General features: G+C 34.2%; 1 protein-coding gene across 5 annotated transcripts in view; it reads right to left on the reverse strand.

Annotated features, from left to right (window-relative positions):
* The window catches only part of Liprin-gamma (liprin protein kazrin), a 298932-nt gene that overhangs the window by 159330 nt on the left and 115248 nt on the right, over positions 1 to 24354 (reverse strand). For 4 of the 5 annotated variants that reach the window (XM_073989565.1, XM_073989560.1, XM_073989562.1 and 1 more), the window contains exon 4: positions 14706 to 14741. The gene's annotated coding sequence lies outside the window, so the exon portion shown is untranslated. Of the gene's footprint in view, positions 1 to 11167; positions 11621 to 14705; positions 14742 to 24354 lie in introns of those variants that run through there. The other variant, XM_073989564.1, reaches the window with a different exon arrangement.

The following is a 24354-nucleotide window of genomic DNA, read 5'->3' on the forward strand; positions in this document are numbered from 1 at the left end:
AACTTCAAAATCTGTAATTTGAAGAAATTGCTAAATAATTAATGAAATCAATAATAGTCCCCAAACCAGAGACAAAAGATTGGTTCTGTAATTGAAAACGATTTTGGAGTATGTGTGTTACGTGAAAAAGGCAGAAAAGTATTACATAACAAGTATTCATCACGAAGGGTTAGGAAAAAGTTCTCTCCCCGCAAAATATAAAGCAACGAATCAGATTTGCTACTAAGAAGATTTCAAGCCCGTTAAAGTACTTTGATGACGTTATATTTTCTGATGAGATGAAAATTATGTTGCACTATTACGACGAAACCCAAAAAATATGGCGCAACCCTCTCACAGCCCTGGAAAATAAAAATGCAATACATACTGTAAAGTTCGGAGAACTGTAAGTTATGGTATGGGCATAGACAAATGAAGTGTATAGACAAAGGATTACTCATGTTGAGTGCTGTCAACAGACTCAAACCAAAATACTCAACATTTTTCGAAGTCGATTTTTGAGAAAAATTGCAAGATTTTCTTTTACATCTGAGTATGTAGATTTCGTCAAAAACTAACCCCATACAGTTTTTGTTAGAACAAAATGTTTTTAAATTGTGTTTTTAATTGAGTTGTTCTGAAAACGAAATCGATGTTAACAAATGAATCGTATAGACAAAGGATTACTCATTCGATTTGTTCCTAGGTTTTACCATTTTTGAGATATAGAAGTTCAGGTCACAGTTTTAGGTTTTTTGTTAGGTTTTCGCGAGTTTGCTTGAAAACGGCATGTATTGTCAAAATGGGACTAAAAAAATCTTATAGCTGTGAAAATTTCGGAATTTTTTCCTAGACTGTACCATTTTTGCGATATATAAGTTAAAGTAGGGAAATTGCAGTCATGACATTGTTTCATATGGAGACGATACAGTCAGTGAATTGTCCTAATCTGAACATCTATATCTTAAAAATGGTAACACCTACAAAAATATCATAAAGGACAACTTTGTAGAGAATTTTCGATGCTACTACAATTTCTTTATTCCATTTTGAAAGGGCATGAAAACCTAAAAACCCTCAAAAATGTGAACTTTGACCGTGATTTATCTAGAAAGCGCTCAGGCGATTTTTTTATTCCCAGGTGTAAGCTCCTTTAATTTAATGTTGGTTCAAGAGCACCGCATCATGTTATATGCTGTTAACCGACCCAAAAAAAAAATACTCAACGTTTTTCGAAGGCGGTTTAAAAAAATGCAATATTTTCATGTATACATTTATCTGAGGATGTAGATTTCTTGAGGAGCTTGAAATTTTACCAGTGGGTCACTGTTGATGCAAATGTGCGAGATAAGGCCGGGTTTTAGAAAATTCGTCCTGGAACCACAAAAAATAACAACAACAAAAATCCTTATTTTTCATTATTATTGCGTACTTATTCACTTAGCTGGCCCTCTGCAAGACATGTGTCAAATTAACAATGCTATAACTTCTTGACATAATTTCAAATTTTGTAGTTTACTTCTAGGCGCACTTATTTTATCGTAAACCACTAAATAATAGAAAGACAATTACGCAAAAAATACAAACCGACCCTGATTTTGCTTTCACATAACAGGTGTCGCACAAAAGATTTGCATTCGTTAAAATCCAGTTAGAAAAAATGATTACAAACGATGCATTTGTAAAAATTTTGATTTTCAATTTAAAATTAAAACAAAAATTCTTTCAATAAATAATGTTGGGTTTGTTGAACAAAAGAGTTGATGTTGAAGACAACATTAGGGGAATAAATTCAGAAATCGGCCAGAAATCACAACTACTAAAAACTGTATGGACCTGACTTTTTGGTAATAACTAAATGTTTGCAAATCAATGAAAGTGCAATAGAATTGTGCATATTACAACGATTTATTTGCAATTAAGAATTTTATCGTATATGGAGATGTACAGTCATAACTATTCAATTTTCAATTTCAAAATCTGTAATTTGAAGAAATGACTAAATAATTAATGAAATCAATAATAGGTTCCAAACCAGAGACAAAAGATTGGTCTGTAATTGAAAACGATTTTGGAGTATGTGTGTTACGTGAAAAAGACAGAAACGTATTACATAACAAGTATTCATCACGAAGGGTTAGGAAAAAGTTCTCTCCCCGCAAAATATAAACGAACGAATCAGATTTGCTACTAAGAAGATTTCAAGTCCGTTAAAGAACTTTGATGACGTTATATTTTCTGATGAGATGAAAATTATGTTGCACTATTACGACGGAACCCAAAAAATATGGCGCAACCCTCTCACAGCCCTGGAAAATAAAAATTCAATACATACTGTAAAGTTCGGAGAACTGTTAGGTTATGGTAAGGGCATAGACAAATGAAGTGTATAGACAAAGGATTACTCATGTTGAGTGCTGTCAACAGACTCAAACCAAAATACTCAACATTTTTCGAAGTCGATTTTTGAGAAAAATTGCAAGATTTTCTTTTACATCTGAGGATGTCGATTCCGTCAAAAACTAACCCCATACAGTTTTTGTTAGAAGATGTTTTTAAAATTGTGTTTTTAATTGAGTTGTTCTGTAAACGAACTCGATGTTAAGAAATGAATCGTATAGACAAAGGATTACTCATACGATTTGTTCCTAGGTTTTACCATTTTTGACAGAAGTTCAGGTCACAGTTTTAGGTTTTTTGTTAGGTTTCGCGAGTTTGCTTGAAAACGGCATGTGTTGTCAAAATGGGACTAAAAAAATCTTATAGCTGTGAAAATTTCGTAATTTTTTCCTAGGTTGTACCATTTTTGCGATATATAAGTTAAAGTAGGGAAATTGCAGTCATGACATTGTTTCATATGGAGACGATACAGTCAGTGAATTGTCCTAATCTGAACATCTATATCTTAAAAATGGTAAAACCTACAAAAATATCATAAAGGACAATTTTGTGGAGAATTTTCGATGCTACAACAATTTCTTTATTCCATTTTGATTGGGCGTGAAAACCTAAAAACCCCCAAAAAATGTGAACTTTGAAAAGCGCTTAGGCGATTTTTTTATTCCCAGGTGTAAGCTCCTTTCATTTAATGTTGGTTCAAGAGCACCGCATCATGTTATATGCTGTTAACCGACCCAAACAAAAATACTCAACGTTTTTCGAAGGCGATTTAAAAAAAATGCAATATTTTCATTTATACATTTATCTGAGGATGTAGATTTCGTCAAAAACTAACCACATACAGTTTTTGTTTGAACAAAATCTGATTACAATTGTATTTTTAATTCAGTTGTTCTGTCAACAAACTCAATGTTAATAAAATTGGTGAGAACAGTCCATTGTCTATACAATCCGTTTTTTTGTGGCATGGGATTGTATATAAAGCAAGGGCTTTGGTAACATTGAAAAATTATTTAATCGACAACGTCAAAATTGGGTTTTTGGACACTGAAAATTATAAATTATAATATAAACTCTACCAATACAAGACAGTCTAGGCAGGCGTAAATCTTATTTACGTAGGACTTGGTTGTTATACAACTACAACGAAGACATCGACACTAAAGTCCAAAGTCCAAATATTAACCCCATTAAAAATTTATGGGTTCATCTGAAGACAGAAGTCGGGAATAAGACAGTCCACTAATATGAGAGACTTAATTAAGATCAATGGCACAAATACCAATAAAATATGACATTTCGAATTGTATTTTTTTAAATCCCAGGAGTTTACAAGCTGTAATTGATACCCAAAGTAGGTATACGTTATATTAAGACCAACTTTTCCTGAAAGTCCCGATACGATGTTATATGTTATACAAATAACATTCAGATAACTAAAACAGTCAAATGTATACATTTTTCGCAGAATACTTTCTTCGGACATCCTCAATGATCATGTGAAAAAGAATGACAAAAGTCGACCAACCCTAAATATGTACATACAAAATGTATATGCAAAGTTTCAACACATATGTAAAAACATATCGTGTAAAGTATCCATTACATATGTATATAACACATATTTAAAATTACAACGAAAATAAATACATTTGTGCTCTGCAGAAAAATTGCAATTTTCAATATCTGCGTTTTCGAATAATGGTTATTGAATGATTATAGTATAGTAAATTTCTATTAACGCTGAATATTTTAAGACAAAATAATTAATTAATGGCCTGTTTCTCTAAGATCAAATTCGTTCGAATTACTACCAACCAAACCTGTTGTTGTAGAAAATATTTGTTTGACTGAAAACAAACATGACTCATAAATTTTTATATATTTTTCAAAAAAAAAAAAGTTTGGTAGTAGTTTGAACGAATTTGTATATGTATCGTATTAATGAAACTGGCCATAAATCTTCTTATGATAAAGATTGTCGATTTGTTATACCCTACACCACACTGTGTTAAGGGGTATTATCAATTTGTGCATTTGTATGTAACATGCAAAAGGAAACGAAATAGGTCCAATGGTTCCTTTCGATGATCTACATAGCATCACATTCTGAGTCCATTTATACGTGCCCGTCCATCCGTTAATGCACTTTTGACGCATTTATTATCCTATCCGGGTTAAAATTTATGATGGTCGCAATTTTGACCAAAGGACTATAGCCATTGCTTTTGACGAGAATAGGCTGAGATTTGGATATAGCTCCCATATATTCTCCCGATTCCGTATATTCTATCCACCAAACAACTATTTTAAAACAAATGTGTAATGAAATCTGTTCAGTAGTGCGATTCACAAACTAATTTTGTGAGTTACCGACAAGTGTCGGTAAAATTAAAATGCTTATAATTTCGGTAATTACCGAAAGAATATGTGGTAATACCTTAAACTGTCGTACTTTACTGGTTAAAGAATTTGTAAATAGGAACGGGTGAAACTATACTCTGCATTTTAATGTATTTATTTATTATCCTCCTTTATATTCGTGTGAATTCTGCGCTAACGAAGTAGCGGGCACTTGCTAGTAATTAATAAAAAAAATCAACTAACAACCTTTAAAAAAGCTTTACATAACCCTACCCATCATTTTAAAACTTCATGATTTTTGGTCAAGGATCAGGGGCATAGGTACTCTTGTGCAGGAAGATAGGACAGTACTTTGTGTGCTATATACCACTATTAACTTAGTTAACGTTTCGATTCAAAACTATTGCGTTCTCTAGCCACAAAGACAACACAATTTATCGTTATTTTTATTTGTTCTTTATGGAAAGATCTACTTTTGTACTTTGCTTCAGACATGAGCGTAAGAAAATGATAATTTTTTTTTTGGAAATACAAAAAAAAAAAAAAAAAAAATACGTCCCAGCGTACACACATACATATATAGATACAAAACATATTACTCATTTAGTCAAAGGTGACACATCTCAAAAAATCAAGTTTCGAGAAAAACGCGTTTTAAGTTGAAATTTGACTTTCCACTTAAAAACATTCCCAGCAACATTTGAAGGAAGGGGTTCCATGCGACGACGTGATTTCATGGCATCTTTTGCATTGCTTCAAACGAAGTCGTGAAAGATCCGATCTTTTCATCAGCTTTTGATGAATTGAGATGAATTTTGTGTTTTTATTTATACACATTTTTCTAAATATATCAGATTAATTATTGATGTTGTCGGAGACTTGAAGTCACAACCAACGTTGTTTAAACTCTCGTCGTAATGATAATGTCATTGCAAAAGCATTGGTGAAAATGCCATGTCAAAGCATTGGTGAAACTTAAATGTCAAAACATTGGTGTAAATGAAATGCTTTGGATCAAAAATGAATAGCATCTTTTGGGGCCCACGCTCATATAAAATTCATCGATGAAGATGCTAAACAGATGACATGCCGATCACTTGCACCCATGATTGAATGGCATCTTTGGCATCGAACATTTTGCTGGGATTATTACACAAACAATAAAATAACTATCTGTTGTAAAGAGCTAGCCATATATTAATGATAAATTTCTGGACAAGATAAAGGATGATTTGAAGTGCTTTAGTGCTTCATTACCTCAAAAAACTTTTTTGATGATTTAGCCAAACTCCTAGAGTCTTAGAGATATCAACTTGCAAATTTGACACAAGATAAAGTAGAAGTCGTAGAAAAAATAAAAATTGCCAACTCAGAAAACGCATTTTTTGATTTACGTCACTCTTTCTTTTACATTTGTGAATTGTCTAGACCATATTTTAATGAAACGTAATTGCGAAATGATTCCTTTAGGAGGCCACTTGAGCGGTGTGTTAGGACGCAATCTATTCAAAGGTGTGGTATCAATGACAATATTTGAATAAATACACATGTGTGAATGTATGCCACTAAGTCATGTACAAATAACGGCTTTGTCAGTTGTCATTGTCAATGCAAAACCGAGGTGATACTCTGCTACGTACAATTATAGCCCAAAATCTTATCACCAAAATAATTGGAGCATTTGTATTTTTTCTCTATGATGAACAAATTTTGGTTGTAGTTATTGCTGTGCTATTTTCTCTTGTCATTATTGTCGTTTTATTTAAAGTGATGTGTGTGTGATGAGGGAGATGACAAAAAATATAGTCGGATACTTCTCGTCCTTCCTTTAATGCGGTCATATAGCAATATATTTGATATTTGGGTCAGTGACCATATTTGGCGCAGTGGGAGTTGGAGTGGTCGGTTGCTCTGTTGGAATGCAGCGAATTGTGGTATTATGTTTTGTACTGACAAAAAAGAAAAATGCGGCATAGACATGTGCGACATATGAAAGCTTGCTTGACTTTGTCAAAGTAAAGATATTAAATATTCCATTTGTAGCAATCAAGAGCGTACAGTATAAATATGTATGAATATGTATTAAAATTAAGAAAGTTTTTTTGGAGTTTTCTTATTTTGTAGTTGATTGGTTTTTGTTGAATGAAATTGTGCATCAACCAGGGATATGCAAAGTTCTTTCGAAGTTACATCAAGATAAGTTCGGTTTAAAGGTACAGGCATACAAGGAACGTAGCTATGTATGCTGAGAATATAAATTTAATATATTATATATTCTATTGACCACATATCACAGAGAATGAATAAGAATCCATGTTTCTGTTTGGTCAATACCAGGTTTCCATAGTCAATGAAATTTAAAAAAAATTATAATCTTATAAATATTTTTAATACATTTTACTCGAAATTATACCGATAGCTGCCTTTAACACCCGTTAAAGGTAGTGAGCTAACATGTGCCGCGCGTTCACCCATAAGAACGTTAAAAACTTGGGTTTGGGCGTCGGGCTAGTAACCCACCCCTAGAAAAAAAAGCAGCCTACTATGAAAAAACGAAAGAAAAGAAAAACAAACCCCTCTAAAGTTGACGACCCCCGCAAACGTTTTAAGGACCATGATCTGCGAATCTGCACCTGGAATGTTCGCACTCTTTATAGAGAAGGTGCACTTTATGCGCTGGCAGATGTACTTGAAAAGTACAAGGCCGACATTACTGCCATACAGAAAATACGATGGACTGGGAAAGATGTCACAACAACACCTAAAGGTGATGCACTGTATTAGAGCTGCCATGACACAAAGCATGAGTTTGGTTGCGGTTTTGTAGTTGGTCAGAGGTTAAAACATCTGGTCTCCAGCTTCACCCCAGTGAATGAAAGACTTTCTACAATTCGATTAAAAGCAAAATTCTTCAACATCAGCTTTATCTGCGCTCATGCTCCAACCGAAGACAAGGACGAACAGACCAAAGATATATTCTACGAGCGCTTAGAAGAAACATATGACGTTGTCCTTCCCATGACATTAAAATTGTTTTAGGCGATTTTAATGCCAAAATTGGAAAGGAGAATATCTTTGGCCCAACAGTCGGGAAATTCAGTCTCCACAGTGAAACATCTGACAATGGTATGAGGCTGATAGACTTTGCAGCTGCAAGAAACATGGTAGTTAGCAGTACCAGATTTAAGCATCTCGATATTCATAAGGGCACTTGGAGACAGCCAAAGAACAATAAATCAAATTGATCACGTTGTGATAGATGTAAGACATTCATCGAGCGTGTTGGATGTACGATCGTTCCGAGGAGCAAACATAGATTCGGACCATTACCTCGTTGCAGCAAAGGTACGTACCCGTCTTAACGTTACAAATAAATCACGGACAGACACAACACGAAAGTTGGACATCGCTAAGCTGCAAACACAACAGATAGCCACAGCATATTCCACTCAACTGACCCAATTGCTTAATGAAAGCGCTTCTCGTCCCGATAACATATCAGCACAATGGCAAAATATTGCCCACTCCATGCAAACTGCCGCAAAATCAGTACTTGGATACCAGAGACCTCCACCAAAGAATCCATGGTGTGACCAGGAGTGCCATGCTGCTACCGAAGAAAAAAATGCGGCTTATAGGGCTACTTTACAATCAGTAGCAACGCGTAGCGCACGAGAGAGGTATCGGGAGAGAGGAGAAACGTCTTTTCCTCAGGAAAAAGAGAGAGATGGAAAAGAGGGAGTGTGAACAAATAGAGATGTACAGGAGACAGAACGAAGTCCGAAAATTCTACCAAAGAGTGAAGCATCAAACTGATGGCTTTGGTACAGGCATATCCTCCTGTAGAGACCAACAAGGTAATTTGGTAACTGATACAGATAGTGTGCTCAGGATATGGAAAGAACATTTTTCCAAACTGTTGGTATCCGATAGCAGTGAAGACGGCGAAGATACCACAGATCCAATCCCAGAAGATGGTATTGAATGTATACCGCCCAGCCAAGATGAGGTAAGGACAGCAATAAACCGGCTAAAGAATAATAAGGCGGCAGGAGCAGATGGCCTACCAGCCGAGCTGTTCAAAACCGGAGGCGACACGCTGATAAGGTGTATGCATCAGCTAGTTAGCACCATCTGGCAGGAAGAACGCGTACCCGACGATTGGAACGTAAGCATCCTATGTCCAGTCCACAAGAAGGGTGATAAGACTGTGTGGTCCAATTACAGGGGCATAAGTCTGCTCCCTATTGCATATAAGATAGTATCTGGCATATTGTGTGAGAGACTAAAGCCTATGGTCAATGAAATTATTGGACCCTATCAGTGCGGATTTAGACCTGGAAATCCACCATTGACCAGATATTTACCTTGAGACAAATCCTGGAAAAGACCCAAGAAATGCAGATCGACACCTTCCATCTTTTCGTCGATTATAAAGCAGAATTCGACAGCCCAATACGTTCAAAGGTGTTCCAAGCCATGTCTGATTTTGGTATTCCTGCAAAGCTCACTCGGCTTTGTAGAATAACACTAACTGAGAAGAGATCCTCAGTTAAAATAGGAAAGAACCTCTCCGAAGAGTTTATTACCAAAAGAGGTTTCAGACAAGGAGTCAGCCTGTCGTGTGATCTATTCAACATCCTGCTGGAAAAGGTCATACGAAACGCGAAGGTCAAAAGAAATGGAACGATATACACGAACAGCCATATGTTACTGGCTTATGCCGACGACATTGACATCATGGGTCGATCGGTAAAGGAAGTAACTGACACCTTTGCAAAAGTCGAAAGAGAATCTGCTAATGTTGGTCTGGCAGTAAACGGCGAAAAAACCAAGTTGATGTTATCGACGCGTAATATTTCCACAAACCCCGCACCATTTGTGAATGTTGGTACCTACAATTTTGAGGTAGTAAAGGACTTCGTCTACCCCGGCACCGCCATAAACACAACAAATAACATCAGTTGTGAAATACGAAGAAGAATAGTGTTGGCCAACAGATGCTACTTTGGGCTGAGTAAGCAGTTTAGGAATAAAGCCACCTCTCGTCAAACAAAAGTAACACTTTACAAAACACTGATACTACCCGTGCTAATGTATGGTTCCGAAGCATGGGTACTTGCTCAAGCAGATAAGGCAGTGCTTTGTGTGTTTGAGAGAAAAATTCTTCGAAAGATCTACGGGCCAATCTGTGTTGACGGCGAATATCGGCGTCGTATGAACAACGAGCTGTACCAACTATACAATGACATCAATGTAGTTGAACAAATCGAGATACAACGATTGCGATGGCTAGGCCATGTTATAAGAATGAGTGATGATGAACCCGCTAAAAAGGCGTATAAATACGGGCCGCATGGAGGTTCTCGCAGATCTGGAAGGCCAAAGCTTCGTTGGAGCGAACAAGTGAAACAAGATATCAGTAAGCTACATATCCCAGATTGGGAAAATACAGCAGCAAACAGAGAGGATTGGAGATTTTTTCTTAGTTCGGCTTATGGAACAAATGTTCTGTAAAAGGCCAGCTAAGTAAGTAAGTATGATACCGAAATATATTGCATTTTACTTCGGTGCGTGATTGATCCCAGGTTGGCTTCTCTCCTTCAGATGTGCCGAACAAAACTCGTTAAGACACTCGCAGAGGGCGACAAAGTGCGCTTGCAGAGGACCAAAAAGTGAGCTCGAGCCCGACTACAGAATCTCCGGCTGAAGAGTCCGAAAAGAAATCAGAGAGGTCTCTATATCAAAGAGACGGAAACAATAACCTTCTCCGATCCTTCAGGCGGAAGTCGAAACGATTGCGGAGTGTCTGAACTACTCTAACGCTATCACGAAGCCAATCCCCGTACACATCCTAACTTACAACAAAACAACAATTGAAACTATAACAAACAAGACAGTTAAATCAAAAGATATCTTGGAGTGTAAAAACTCAATTCACCACTAGTCCCATCATGGTTCGGTGAACATTATAACTCTTTGTTCCACTTACATCTCTTTTTTAACTCCTCACATATTTTACTGAAATAATTCCAACAGCCACTTTCCGATAATATCAAAATTCCACATCCAGAATTTGTCGCTTAATTCCCAATTTATACTCCAAACGATAACCTCGTTAATCCGATTTTATGAACTGCTAACAATTATTAATTTGTATGTAAATTTTTCGCTTTAAAAATCATTAATATTTTAATTTAAAAATTGTGTGCGTGTGTAATTTATATTGCTCAAGGCCCGCCCTCCCATGACGATAGGCATTTCTTATGGGGAAAAACGTAAACATAGCTGGCAACAACACACCACATACGCCATCACACATACGTACGAACCCACAATCCTTCATTTTAGATTTATATAAACTTGGCACAAAGAAAAATATATAAACAAACACCTACACGCACTCACTAACACTAACACTTACACTTGAACACTTCGCAAAATAAAGACACATGCACGTGTAGATGAAAGAATACTGGCGCGTTGCAATATACATATATTTCTACACAACGGTAATTCACACTGACGTCGTTATACGATTTTGCCACCAACATCCAGGCTGTCTAAAAAAGAACACTAAACTAATACCACATAAATTCCAAAATAGGTTCTCTTTTTAAATTGACGATTTACTTTGAAAAGCTTTGCCATATGTTTAAATGAATATGATTCTTCCCGTTTTTAAATTCCACAGTTATTTCATTTATTTTTCTTTCACTCGTTTGGGGCAAGGATAATTGAAAGCGGCATTATCCACATGCAGACACACCAATAAAATTGTCACCGTCTTGTTTTTGTTTATGTGTGAAACACGACGAAGAGAAAGAGAGAGAGCACCAAAACGGAATGTTATTTATAGAATATCCGGCAGTAGACTGAAATAAAAACCATGGCACACGTCTACACCAAGCGCTGTTATCAGTCCTTGGCATCGGGAATATAAAATTTGCTTAAAACGTAGTGTCAAGTATCAGATGCTGACGTCATAGCAATGGGAAACAACATAAAAAATACGGATTTTTTTGTTAAATGAAGAGAGATTCAACGCAGTTGAAGATTATAAAGAGAATCGTCGTAGTGAAAAAGGAGCATGTTATGGTGAAATAAGAGAACAACTCGTGTGGTGAAATATGAATAAGGATTCAAAGATATGTGTAGAGTTGCCGTTTTTGTTGGGTATTTTATAACAAAAGTGGTCGTAACCCTGAACGCAAACGAAGGGGTTAATAACTCTTTTTTATAAAAAAAGATTGATAATCATAAGATTGATAATCACAACAACTTCTCAGTCGTTAAAATGCCAACTTTAGATGAGCATGTTTAAACGATCTTACACCCTCGAACTAAATCGTAAACCAAATTTTCGTGTTGCACCAACTCGTGGAAAATATCATACGAATAATCAAATCGAAACATATCAAATATTAACAAAAATTGAGCTTTCGATGCCCTTCCAGTTTTAGGTTTCTGCGGAATAGAACGATAGAAATTAAAATTTTACAAATATTTTAAGTTTCAGTGGTCATAGGTTTTGACACCTTCTTCACATCCGGACTGAAATTTTTTTGAAATTAAAAAAACGCAATGGACTTTGCCGGCTGTGAAGCCGAAATCCTGTAACCGAATTAGGTATTAGGGGGTTTTTGATTTTGTTGGCCTTTTTTGAAGTATGAATTTGCCGACAATAATATGTTGAATTAAAGCTCAAATGTGTTAAGAAGAAAGAATAGACCGACATAGTCCTTCTTGGAAGTGGGTCTTATTTTGCGGGTCATTCCTTATATCGCGACCAAATGTCATTTCAGTCTATTACCGTATAACTTAGAGGTTTTGCACCACTACGTAAGGAAGCATAGACTTGCGCATGAGAAACATAATATCGCTGTAAACAGGACCACAAGGAGTAACATCGGTATACATTTCCAAAGGATCTTATAACAGAACCTAAACTGCACATAAAGAAAAATATGGATCTTTTGTGAGAAATATTACGATGTGCAAAGTATGGACCAACGTGCTCACTTTTTCTGCGAAAAGTTTTGAACTTTTGTGCCATGTTCGATCTTAAACAAAGTTTGGGCATTAATTCTACCAACTAACATAAGATATTGCATGAATACCTAGCCGCAAAAATGGGTTTTTTCGTTAGATCCAGCACAATTCAAAAATTGCTCAAAAGAGGCTCTAGTCGATTGGTGCAAAGAAGTTGTTACGTTTATAAGATCGTCACAGACGACAAATATTGGACCTATGCTTATGAGCCCGAAACGAAACAGCCATCGACCCTGTGGATCTTCGAAGGCGAGCCAAATCCTACGAAAGTTGTTCATGAAAGAAGCACTTCGAAGCAAATGGTCGCCTGTTTCTTGGACAAAACTGACCATGATCCGACTATACGTCTTGAGCAACATAGGAAGGTTAATTCTAAGAGGTACACTACAACTTGTTTGCCTAAAGTATTCGGAAATATTCGAAAAACGAACATGAGAATACTAATGACAATGCGAGCTCTCAAACATAGATTCAAAGCAGCGCCTTTTTGACCCGAAAAACGTCATCCGCCGTACAGCCCTGCCTTGGCACGCAATGACTTCATTTTCCGAACATCAAGAAAACAAGTGAGCAAACCCTATAGCCGCGACGGCGCCCACTATGTGATACCCTACACCATTACCCCTGAGCATAACCTTTTCTATCACCAAAATTAATATGCTTCTTTTTCTCTGGAACCCCCGTTAGTCACCAAAATTAAGTGACTGTCCGATAAAAATTGCGACGTGATTACGAAAAAAAAAATGAAAAATTGCATTATGTACTATTGTGTTATCTCCCTTGTTTGACAATCGCAAAATTGAATTGGAAATTAAAAAGATTGGTTGGATTAATCGACTATTGCGATATCTCCGCTGTTTGACCACCTACGACAACCTACATCATTGTAAATGTGATGTTTTCTACTTTCGTTGTCAGGTTTTGCTTTTGGTGTACATCTTATAGAGGCAGATATATTCGCTTTGTAATAAGACGTTGACTTTTTCTCCAAATACGTTTTTTGTAAAGTTGTATAATATAGTTCCTAGTTCACTGTACTAGTTCCAAAACGTATGAATAACGTCATAAAATCTAACGTGTGATATTTTGAATAAGCAGTATGTTCATACAAATGACGTGGACCATTGGAACTGCGTGGTGAACTAGACAGTTCCATATAGTTCATTCAATAGGCAATAGACGATCCTACCAAAATTGCGACCTGTAGCGTGATTACAAAGTTAAGATGGATAGACGGTCGGATGGACACACATAGCCAGATCGACTCAGCTCGTCGAGACATTCGTTACAAAGTTTTTGGCCAAAACCAACATATAATACCCTCCCACATAGTGGTGTAGGGTAAAAAAAGCGTGGTAAACGATTTTCGCAGTCAGAAGAAAATTTTAAAATTAATTTTCAACGAAATTGTAAAAGAAATTTGAAAATGGAAATCGTTTCTTAGTTCGACTTACGGGACAAATGTTCTGTAGAAGGCTAATAAGTTTTGATGAAGAAGATTGTGTTGAAAAAGACTTTTAGATGTTTTATAGAATACCTTTTGAAAGATTAATAGGTATTTTAGTAAGAGGGCAATGGGATTTCCCATAGACGATCAGCTGGTTTTTATAGAAGACCTTAAAATCAAAACATTTAAATTTATGTTCGAAAATAGTATCACAATCGTTGTTTTTCTTGTTAACTAAATCGCTTTAATTGCCAACAATTATCAACACATACATTTAATACCGAAATTGTTTTAAATGAATTGACATATTCATAACAAAGTTGTCTGATATGTTCTCTAATAGAAAATAATAAAAATGCCCTTTGTTTTAAATGTTCCCTCATAAATATTACTCTCATCCGAACAGCAACAATGTAATGTTGTTCTTTTATAGTTATCTTTTTGGTTTAAAATGTATACTTACCAATATTCACTAAATGTATCAAATATTATAGAAGTCCTGGAAACAAAAAGAGAACAATTAGGTGGAATATTGCAAATGAAATATCATAAAAGGCAAAACTATTAACAAACTGAAGTATACATTTAGTGTAAGAGAGTTGAATTTGCAAACGTAGTTCTAACTTAAAACCATCAGTTGTCGATTATTAACTTATTTTATAACTATGCAAATAAGGAATTTTTAATTTCCAATTTCTTTAGTTGTATAATTTTAAACTACTACCAACACTGTTTTATACTATATGTATTAGAAACTAAATATGCCACCATCATCTATTAGTTTTCTGCAGAGTGTATTTGCATACATTCTTTACCTCATTGTAACTATAAACTCTCTACACGTTTCGATTATACATTTTATTGCAAAGCACTTAACATATTTTTTAAAAAAAAAGAACTATTCATTTTGACGCCAGCGTATTTGTTGACTTATATTTGTTTTTTTTTTTAGCGAAAAACTAAAAAAAAAACAGATATGAAAATAATATTTCAGCTATTGTTACAGGTAAGATTTACTTGACACTATTTCATTTCTAACGTTTTATGGCGTCGTACAATGGAAGGATATTACATATTTGAATAAAGGAGGGTTGTAGAGAAAAGTTTAAATTCCAATTCTCAGGAATGATATTTTAAATGTTTGGGAATGAATCGATATTCTTCAGTTAGTGTGGTGGAAGAGCATATCACTTTCATAAACTAAAGGAAACTAATTGTTCATTTACTTTAATACAACTGGTGGTGGAGGGTATAAAAAGGTCGTCCCGGCCGAAGTTAACGCCGCACAGTGGTTCAGGAATCGATTTTCGTGACCAAACCCCCAACTTTTTTGTCGTCACCGATTGTTAATTTCTATATGGGATTCGATAGTAAAAATATTGAAAGTTCTGTTTTCACAGAATGAAGCCAGAGAGTGTCCTCTTTCAGTCCATATACATACGCAGAAAAATATATTTTAGAAATATGTTTGGATCCAAACAAATGATTGTTTGGGACTGGTTGCAAACAAATATATGCTTGGATCCAAACATAATTTGTTGTGTTCAAACAAATATATTTTTGCAACATTTTGTAACATATCTCGATTTTATTTGTTATTTTATTTATATTTTTTATGTTAGAACATACTTTTTATGGATGGAGAGAGGATATTTGTTAAAGATATGTTAAAGAATGCGGAATGCTGTTTTATAACAAAGGGCTGTGTGTATGGTGTAATAAGAGACGCAGAAGCTTTGGCCAAGCACGTGCGTTTCGCGCTTTGTTGTTGTTAATCAACGTAGCAAGCGAAGATGAAAAGAAAATAATTAATTATGTGGTTATTTTTTCAGTTGTCTAAATACAATCGTTGAGTAAAGACGGTAATATGAGTGAATAAATCAGTGTTTTGTGTTTTCTTAAAGTAATGGTGCTTTTTAGTAAATTAAATGTCCAATACATTTTATAATTTAATCAAAAATTGATAAAGATATATTTTATTGGACAAGGAAGATATCGCATTTAATATTGGTAATTACATCAATACATTTTTCATACACATACATATGCATGTTTGAAATATGGATGTACCTATTTATTACATTATATAATCATTTAATTCCAGATGCCGATTTCCCACTGATGATTTCAACTTTGAGGAAAAAGAAGATACGGACAGCATAAGCGCGAGTTATGGAATTGTACTAATGTAATCGAGCTGTAATAATAGTTTTAAGTCTTATATGGTTATTCAATATAAAATTAATGTAACGCTTCTAGTAAATTATTATTACGAATTCCCTTGAAAAAGTCGCCAAAAGTCGGGATGAAAAAGCAATAAATTTCTGTTTTTTTTATTATAAATAATTTTATATATTTTTTTTGAAATATCAAAGGCCTAATAGCTAAAAATATCAACAAATATAAAAATCAAAATTGGCCAAACATAACAACACGGAAAATGTGTTTTATTTGACAACTAAGGAGAAGCGTTCATCGATGTCTCTATATATTTATTTCTTTTTAAATGTGTAACTTCTGTTATGTATTTCTTTGAAAATTTTATGTACCTACATATGTGTGTGTTGTTGCTTATTTCCATGCGTTTCAATTAGAAAGACATTTTTCCCTCCGTGCACTTTTGAAATTTTTTTTTCCATTTTTTTATTCTTTTTTGTATTTTATGGTTGCTTAATATATATTTCGAACATTTGAAAATCTCAGAACACTCATATTTTGATGCAAAATGTGAAAAAATTCAAATTTTTAATTTTGACCTTGAGTTTCTCTGTAATTGACATCTTATATCTTAAAGCGAATGTATTTAAGAAAAAGTATGTATATTCATTGCAAAATTCTTTATTATCTACAATTTTAATAAATGATTACCCCCGTTATTTGAGAGCTCGAAGAGAAATCAAGTGTAAAACAATAAAATTTATTATAATTGTGACAAATTAACTTGTTATTGTAATGCCTATATGAAACCACACACGTTTAGTGTAACATAAAACCTTTGTATTTGTTGTACAACATGCCAGATAGGCCACGCCCAAGCGAAATACAACTCAAAAGGTTTGTTTTAATTAAACCACTTAAAGGAATGAATAAAATTGTAATTAGTGGTCTAACAACAACGAATGATTAATTTGTGGTTTAACCATTGAATAATGTTGTTCATTAAATGTAGGCCGAAAGATATGAGCACAATATTGAAACCTCAACCGTTTTCTAAGGTGTATAAAGAATGAATTAAATGCCAAAGTCAGAATTCATCATAAGTTTAGATTTAATTTCTTTCTTTTGTTGTTATTTTTTGCTCTTGTTCTTCAGTAATTCTATTTTCATAAAATTGTAGTACAAACTTAAATATACAAAGCCTTCTGTTGTAAAAACCAAGAAAGATTTTAAAGAAAATAACAATGAAAAACAGCTGCAACTATGATATTAATTCCTGGTATTTTTTTCATCATTGCTTCTTATTCATTTTTCTTTTAATTTCCCTTCAAATTACCAAATTTCAGGCAGTGCACAGTGACATTCTCAGGATAAGTTGTGTGTTATAGCATATTTATCTGATTTTTTTTTAATATGAACTTGGAGACATTACACCCACAGAGGTAAAAAAATTAAATTTTCTTCGCGGTGCAAAGATTCAGAAAAAGGAGTCTATTTTCCTCGAGAAATGTCATGCGCATCATAATGCAATTATCAGGTGACCCAGGAGGGGCATTTGATTTTAACATATTTGGGGATAAACACCTTTAGCGCAGTCTTCGGAATTTATGAGTTTGACACTGAACGCTAACACGCCGTAATAACGCTTTTTTCATATGTTTTTCAAGGACGTGGGTTCAAACCCCAGCCAGGCTCAAGCTGATTTTTATTTATGTGAAAATTTTGCCTATTATATTCATTTTAATTAAAGACTTAAGATTTTTTGAAAGTGAATAAGGAACCCACGGCCTTGAAAAACTTATGAAACGAGTGTTACTTACAGGTTGAATGAGAAAAAGCTTCTCACTGGAAAAAACAAACTTTCATTTGAGAAATGTAAAGTTCGATGACAGAGAAGCCACACCACAGTCGACATGTCTGATGAGCTGCTTCACATAATGGTGGTTGTGTGTGTTCGAATTTTCGGCTGTCTTTTAGCACTTAGACAAAATTTTAGGTAATTATGCTCGACTCCAACAAGAAGTTAATTAAAGTTAATATTAACTCTCACAACTCTCATCAAATTTTGGGAGTAATTTCCGAAATGATCACTGAACATTTTTAATACAAAATAGTGGGAATATTTAATATTTGTTTTTATACCCTATACCACAATGTGGAAAGGGTATTATAAGTTTGTTTTGGTAAAAATTCATGTAACACCGCGAAATATTCGTCGGAGACCCCCAATGTGGTATACCAATCTTCATATCTCGACGAGATAAAGCGAATTTGAGATGTGTGTCCGTTCGTCCGTCCGTCCGTCTGTCCATTATAAATTGTAAACACGCTTCAGGCCGCAATTATGGACCGATCGTCACGAAATTTTGTATGGAGGTCGGGTTCAGATCAGAATAGATCCCTATTCTTTTGGTGATGATCGTGAATTATTTAGCGGGTGAAATGGACCAAAAACATAATATTTATCCAATTTTCTAGCGGCTCTGTAGGTCTCAATAATAGTCCGATCAACGCGTAATTTTAAATAAGGTAAGAGTATATCAAAAAGGAGAAGCTTGCAATTTGAGATGGCGATCGGATAATATTTAGAGGGTTAAATGGACCAAAACTTTTGTGTGGAAATTGTGAAAATTTTTAATATACAGCTTATATCTTAATTCCTGGAAGTGCCATTCCAGACAAGTTAGATATACTTGAAAGTTGAACGCTTGACCTTTCAATTGATGCCAATTATGTTGGTGTGCATGGTCAGATAACAGAGTTACAGCCTAATATATTGCGTTATTTGTTTGTAGTGTAATAATAAACTCGCTAGAATTCGCAATTATACATCAATAGTCACGAAATTTTGCACCGGGTAAGAGTATAGGTCGAAAAATATGGCTACAATTTTGAATTATGATCTGATATTCTTTAGCGGGTGAAATGGACCATTACTTTTGTATGAAAAATATAAAACTTTTATTTTTGGTCGATATTTTAATTCCTTGAGGACATAGTGAGACAAGACAGATATACTTGAAAGTGGAACGCTTGACCTTTCAATTGCATGATCAGATAACAGAGTTACAGCCTAATATATTCCGTTATTTGTTTGATAATAAACTCGCTAGAAGTCGCAATTATACATCAATAGTCACGAAATTTTATTTTTGGTCGATATTTTAATTCCTTGAGGCCATATCGTCGGTGTCATGCTTAAGTGTTCCATACGCCATATTTGACTTTTTGAGATACAGGTGGTTTCTAGGGTTATCCGGAGTGCTCTTTCTGAATTTCTAGTCGCCTTTCTCCTATCTGCTCTAGATTCCGAGATATCCACGCCTCGCTGGGAAATCATAAACTTTTTTCAGTTATGAAATTAATATTTTAAAAACTTACTAGTTTAAAAAAACATTTCAAAAATCAGAATTTTAATTTTCGATTTAGAAGTATTTAATTTATTGAGGCAAAACTGGAAAATGTTTTTGTCAATTTGTTCCATGTGATTTACAATATTTCACATTTGTGTCATAAGTGCGGATATGGAACAAATCGACAAAAATTCTTTTTTTAAGAAAATCTCTATAAGTTTTATATTCCAATATATATTCCTCTACATTTTTGCAAATATGTTCTATATACTATTATTAATATTTCAAGTCCAAAATATAAATATTTTTTGAAATTTTGCCTGTTAAGGCGAAGATCATTTTTAATGATTTTTTATTAATTTTCTCGTTTAGAGTTAAGCTTGATGATCGGAAATTATTTCCACGTGAAAAAAGAAAGCCAAGGACTCGAACCAAATAGTCACCAAATTACGTTACCTGGTTTCATTGGTGGTAAAGCAAATCTTCGGATTCTAGTCGAAATGTACAAAACACATTTGCATTTGAAAAACGATAAGTTCTAGGACAGAGAAGCCATTACATAGTCGATACGTCCCAAGATTTGCTTTACCACCAATGAAATCAGGTAACGTAATTTGGTGACTATGTGGGTTCGAGTCCTTGGCTTTCCTTTTTCACTTGCAAATAATTTCCGATCATCAAGCTTAACTCTAAACGAGAAAATTAATATAAATATTTGCTTTAGTCAGCTCCACACAGTTGTGACGCGAAACATTAAAATGCGATTACCTCAAAATGGGCAAATGGCGTATGGAACACTTATGCATGACACCGACGATATATATTTCGCAAAGTAGCCTACATATGGGAAAAAACTACTGACCTTTCCTCTGATGTAAATTGCAATAAAGTGTTTGCTAGAGTTTCTAACAAAATAATTTGTTAGAAGTCGTAAGGGAAATAAAAAGCTTCTGATGCAATTTTCTGTAATTTCTTCTCCTTGCTTTTATCCGAGGCATTCGTATTTACCTTTATGCTTATAAATTTTGTAGAGTATGGCTAAAATCACTTAAATGCAAAAAATAAATAAAAGAATATTTTAATTATTTTTTTTTTCATTCCTTTTTTATTTCTTCAATTCGTTGTGGCCCTAAAGGTATCAACATTAGTGTTAATGTCAGATGTAACAGCATGGTAGACAATGTAGATTATATTTCACTTTGCATTTCTTACCGACACACCAGCTAACCAAGCTATTCAAGTTATTACATTGTTTTTTTTTCATTTTCTTTTCTTTCTTTAGTCATGTTTTTTTTTCTCTTTAACACGGCCAGAGCGAAAGTGGTATGGGTTGGCCACTATACGAGTATATGTGTTGAATTAGGCTACAAAGGATATGTACATTCATTCCACCGATATAAATTTACATTTGTGTTGTGGGTGTTCTTACATGTTTGACAATGTGAAGATTATTGTATACTCCCACATTCATGCATATACATTTGCCCTTGGTAAATTAGTACCAGAAATCTACTTAACGTTAGGAAATTCGAAAGATTTACTAAGGCACCCTAAACAGTTGTTATTTTCGCAACATTCGCAACATAAAGTCTTATAAGTCAAGCGAAATTAAATTAATGTATAAATGACGCCCTTTAAACATGTAATAAAATGTGAACACGTTTTCATGTAGAAACTTCAAAATATTTAAAAACAATTTTTAAAAATCATTTACCGCACATTCTGCACTATCGACTGTTGAAGTTACATGTCCGCCAAGGAAATATACATATTTTTGTTTAATATCATATTTTTTTCAACACAAAAACTTCCGTTTCCTTATGGTGTGTCCTCAAAAAACAAGGGTGGTCTTAGTGCTGTAATAATTCACACCTTTGTAAACAAATCATTATTATACACATCATATTTAGAAAATCGCTGATAATTTTTGTAAGAAAATATTGACATACATTTTCTAAAACCGTTAATGAATTATTGGCACGCTAAATAAGGTTAATTAGTAACATAATGCAAACAAGGATTCCTTTCTCATCATACCAGTGTCCATTGGTTTCTCATAATTACCGCAATATTTATGGATCATGATGAGCAAATCTGCACCTTGAATGGGTAGATTTTTTAAAGAGAACTTTGGGTTTAAGCACTGGCAGATGTAATGGAAAAATCCTAGGACACATTCCCTACTTTCCGGAAATGGAACTGAATACTTGTAGAGACAGCAACACTGTTAGGTGACGCACTGTATTGTAGCCGTCACTAATGTGGGGTTGCAGTTAGCCGAAGACTACAACACTCGTCTCCAGATTTACAGAACACAGGAATCTGGTATTCTATTGGCTTTTTATCGAAAGAGAAAAACAAACAAGTCCAGAACTCCTATATTAGAACTCTATAGATGCTATTTGTTTCGAATGAGACCTTAAACGCAACTTTGAATTATGGTATAATTTCCATAAACCCTTTTTCATGTGTTTGTGAAGGGCATGGGTTCAAACCCCGAAACCATATACGGAGAGAATTTGGTAAATTCAGTGGATTTAAATTGTCAAATCCATTACAAAGTACATATTCATCAATAATCTCAAATGTCAATATTTCATTGTAGTCAGGACATCTAGACCACTAATACTGCACTGCTATAGACTACATGATATGAGTTTTTCCAATGTGGGAAAAATTCAGTTATATAAGTGGGGTAGAATCGATGGTTATCGATAGTTTTAATGGAAGTATCGAAACTATCAAATGCTGCGTATATCGATAGTTTGCTATAATAGTTTACTATGGGTATCCTTCTTTCAAAATAGACGCCTGTAGTTATTGGTGATGATCGTAAAATATTTAGTGTCTGAAATGGACCAAAGACAAAATTTTTATCTAATTTTGTAGCGGCTCTGTAAGTCGTAATGGTAGTCTGATCGGCGCGAAGTTTTATGTAAGGTTTGGTTTTACGACAAAGATGTAGATTGTAATTTAGCGTGATAATCAGATAATATTCAGCGGGTTAAATGGACCATAACTTTTGTTTGAATATTGGCAAAGTTTTTAGTATAATGATTTTAACTTTACTCCTGGGAGATATGTTCCACACACGTAAGTTATATTCAGAAGAGGAACTCTAGACCTTTCCATTGAAGCCAATTAGGTTGATGTACATGGTCAGATAACAGCCTTAATTGTGGGAAATGTAAAAATAATCAAGCTAGATATCGCAGATATAGTTTAATACTGACAACATTTTGGACGAGATAAGAGATTTGGCAAAGAAAATGCCAATAACTTTGGATAGTATTTAGCGGGTGAAATTGACTATAATTGGTTGCTGAAAAAATATCTAACTATAGTTTTTGGTGCATAGTTTATTTCCTGTGGGTCAAAACCATCTTTTGACGTCTTCATTGATGAAAATTATGTCAATGTAAATATTAGATAATGGAACTACTGTCTAACACATACATAAGTAGGTTCCTTTGTCGTTTTGGTTTGTGTGTAAAGAACTATATTTCGCAATCATTATAGAAAAGTTTTTTAATCATAATAGAGAAATTCCCATTTTTATACCCTACACCACTGTGGGTAGGGTATTATAAGTTGATTTTGGACAAAAAGTTTGTAACGCATCGAAATAATGGTCGTAGACCCATACTTACCCTGTAGGAAGTGTGGGGTCATGTGTTGACATGTCGTCACTTTGTCTACTAATATGGTGACAAAGTCAACACTTTGTCACCAGGTTGTCAACTATTGATACCTTTACCTTAATAAGAAGAAGCATTGAGTATATTGACAGATGATAGCCTAACGAAGCATCTTTTTTTAATTTTCTTAATTGTTTGGCGTAAAATAATTTTTGCGGTTGGTGAAAAAAGTGTTTTTGTAACAATCTATAAAATGTCGTGAAAACTTAAAGCATATAATTTCAACAACAAGTATGAGCAAAAGAAAATATAAAAGACATGTGAAAAATAAAAAATTCTATAGTAAATTACGAATTCTGAGGCGACTAACAACATTTGTGGTGAAATTTCGACAATTAGACATTATGTGGAACCTTTAGAGAAGATTGTGGAGCCTGATGTATATATTGTCCCGTCTCGCTGGAAATGCTGAATGCAACTAAACATAATAATTGCTCTGTTCCAGAAATTGCAAAAAGCTACTAATTTTTACTACGATAACATTTTTTCCTTTATGTTATCGGAAAAAATATTAAAAATTAGTAGATTCTTGCAGTTCTGGAACAGACCAAATGAATTATAATGTTGAAGAATTATTTGGCAAAAATCGATTGTGAGATTTTGCCAATGTTATACAGCTGTAATAGGCAAGCAAATTTAAGGACATATTTTTTATTTGTGTTTATTTATACATGTTTATTCTTTCCAATTCCTAGATGTTATATCAACATTCAGCGAATCGCCTGATAAAACGTTAAGTGCAACAGAAGAAGAACTATTTTAAGCAGACAAGTCATTGGTGCGACTTGGCCAAGAAAATAAAACGAAAACGTTTTTTATTATTTATATGTTCAAATGTTTAAGCAGCCTTGAAAACATTGTCTTTATTTACCAATTTTTACTTATGTTGAATCTTTGGCTTAGC

The sequence above is a fragment of the Musca autumnalis genome, unplaced genomic scaffold (genome assembly GCF_047663935.1).
Source record: "Musca autumnalis isolate F117 unplaced genomic scaffold, ASM4766393v1 scaffold_5, whole genome shotgun sequence".
Taxonomy (NCBI): Eukaryota; Metazoa; Arthropoda; class Insecta; order Diptera; family Muscidae; genus Musca; species Musca autumnalis.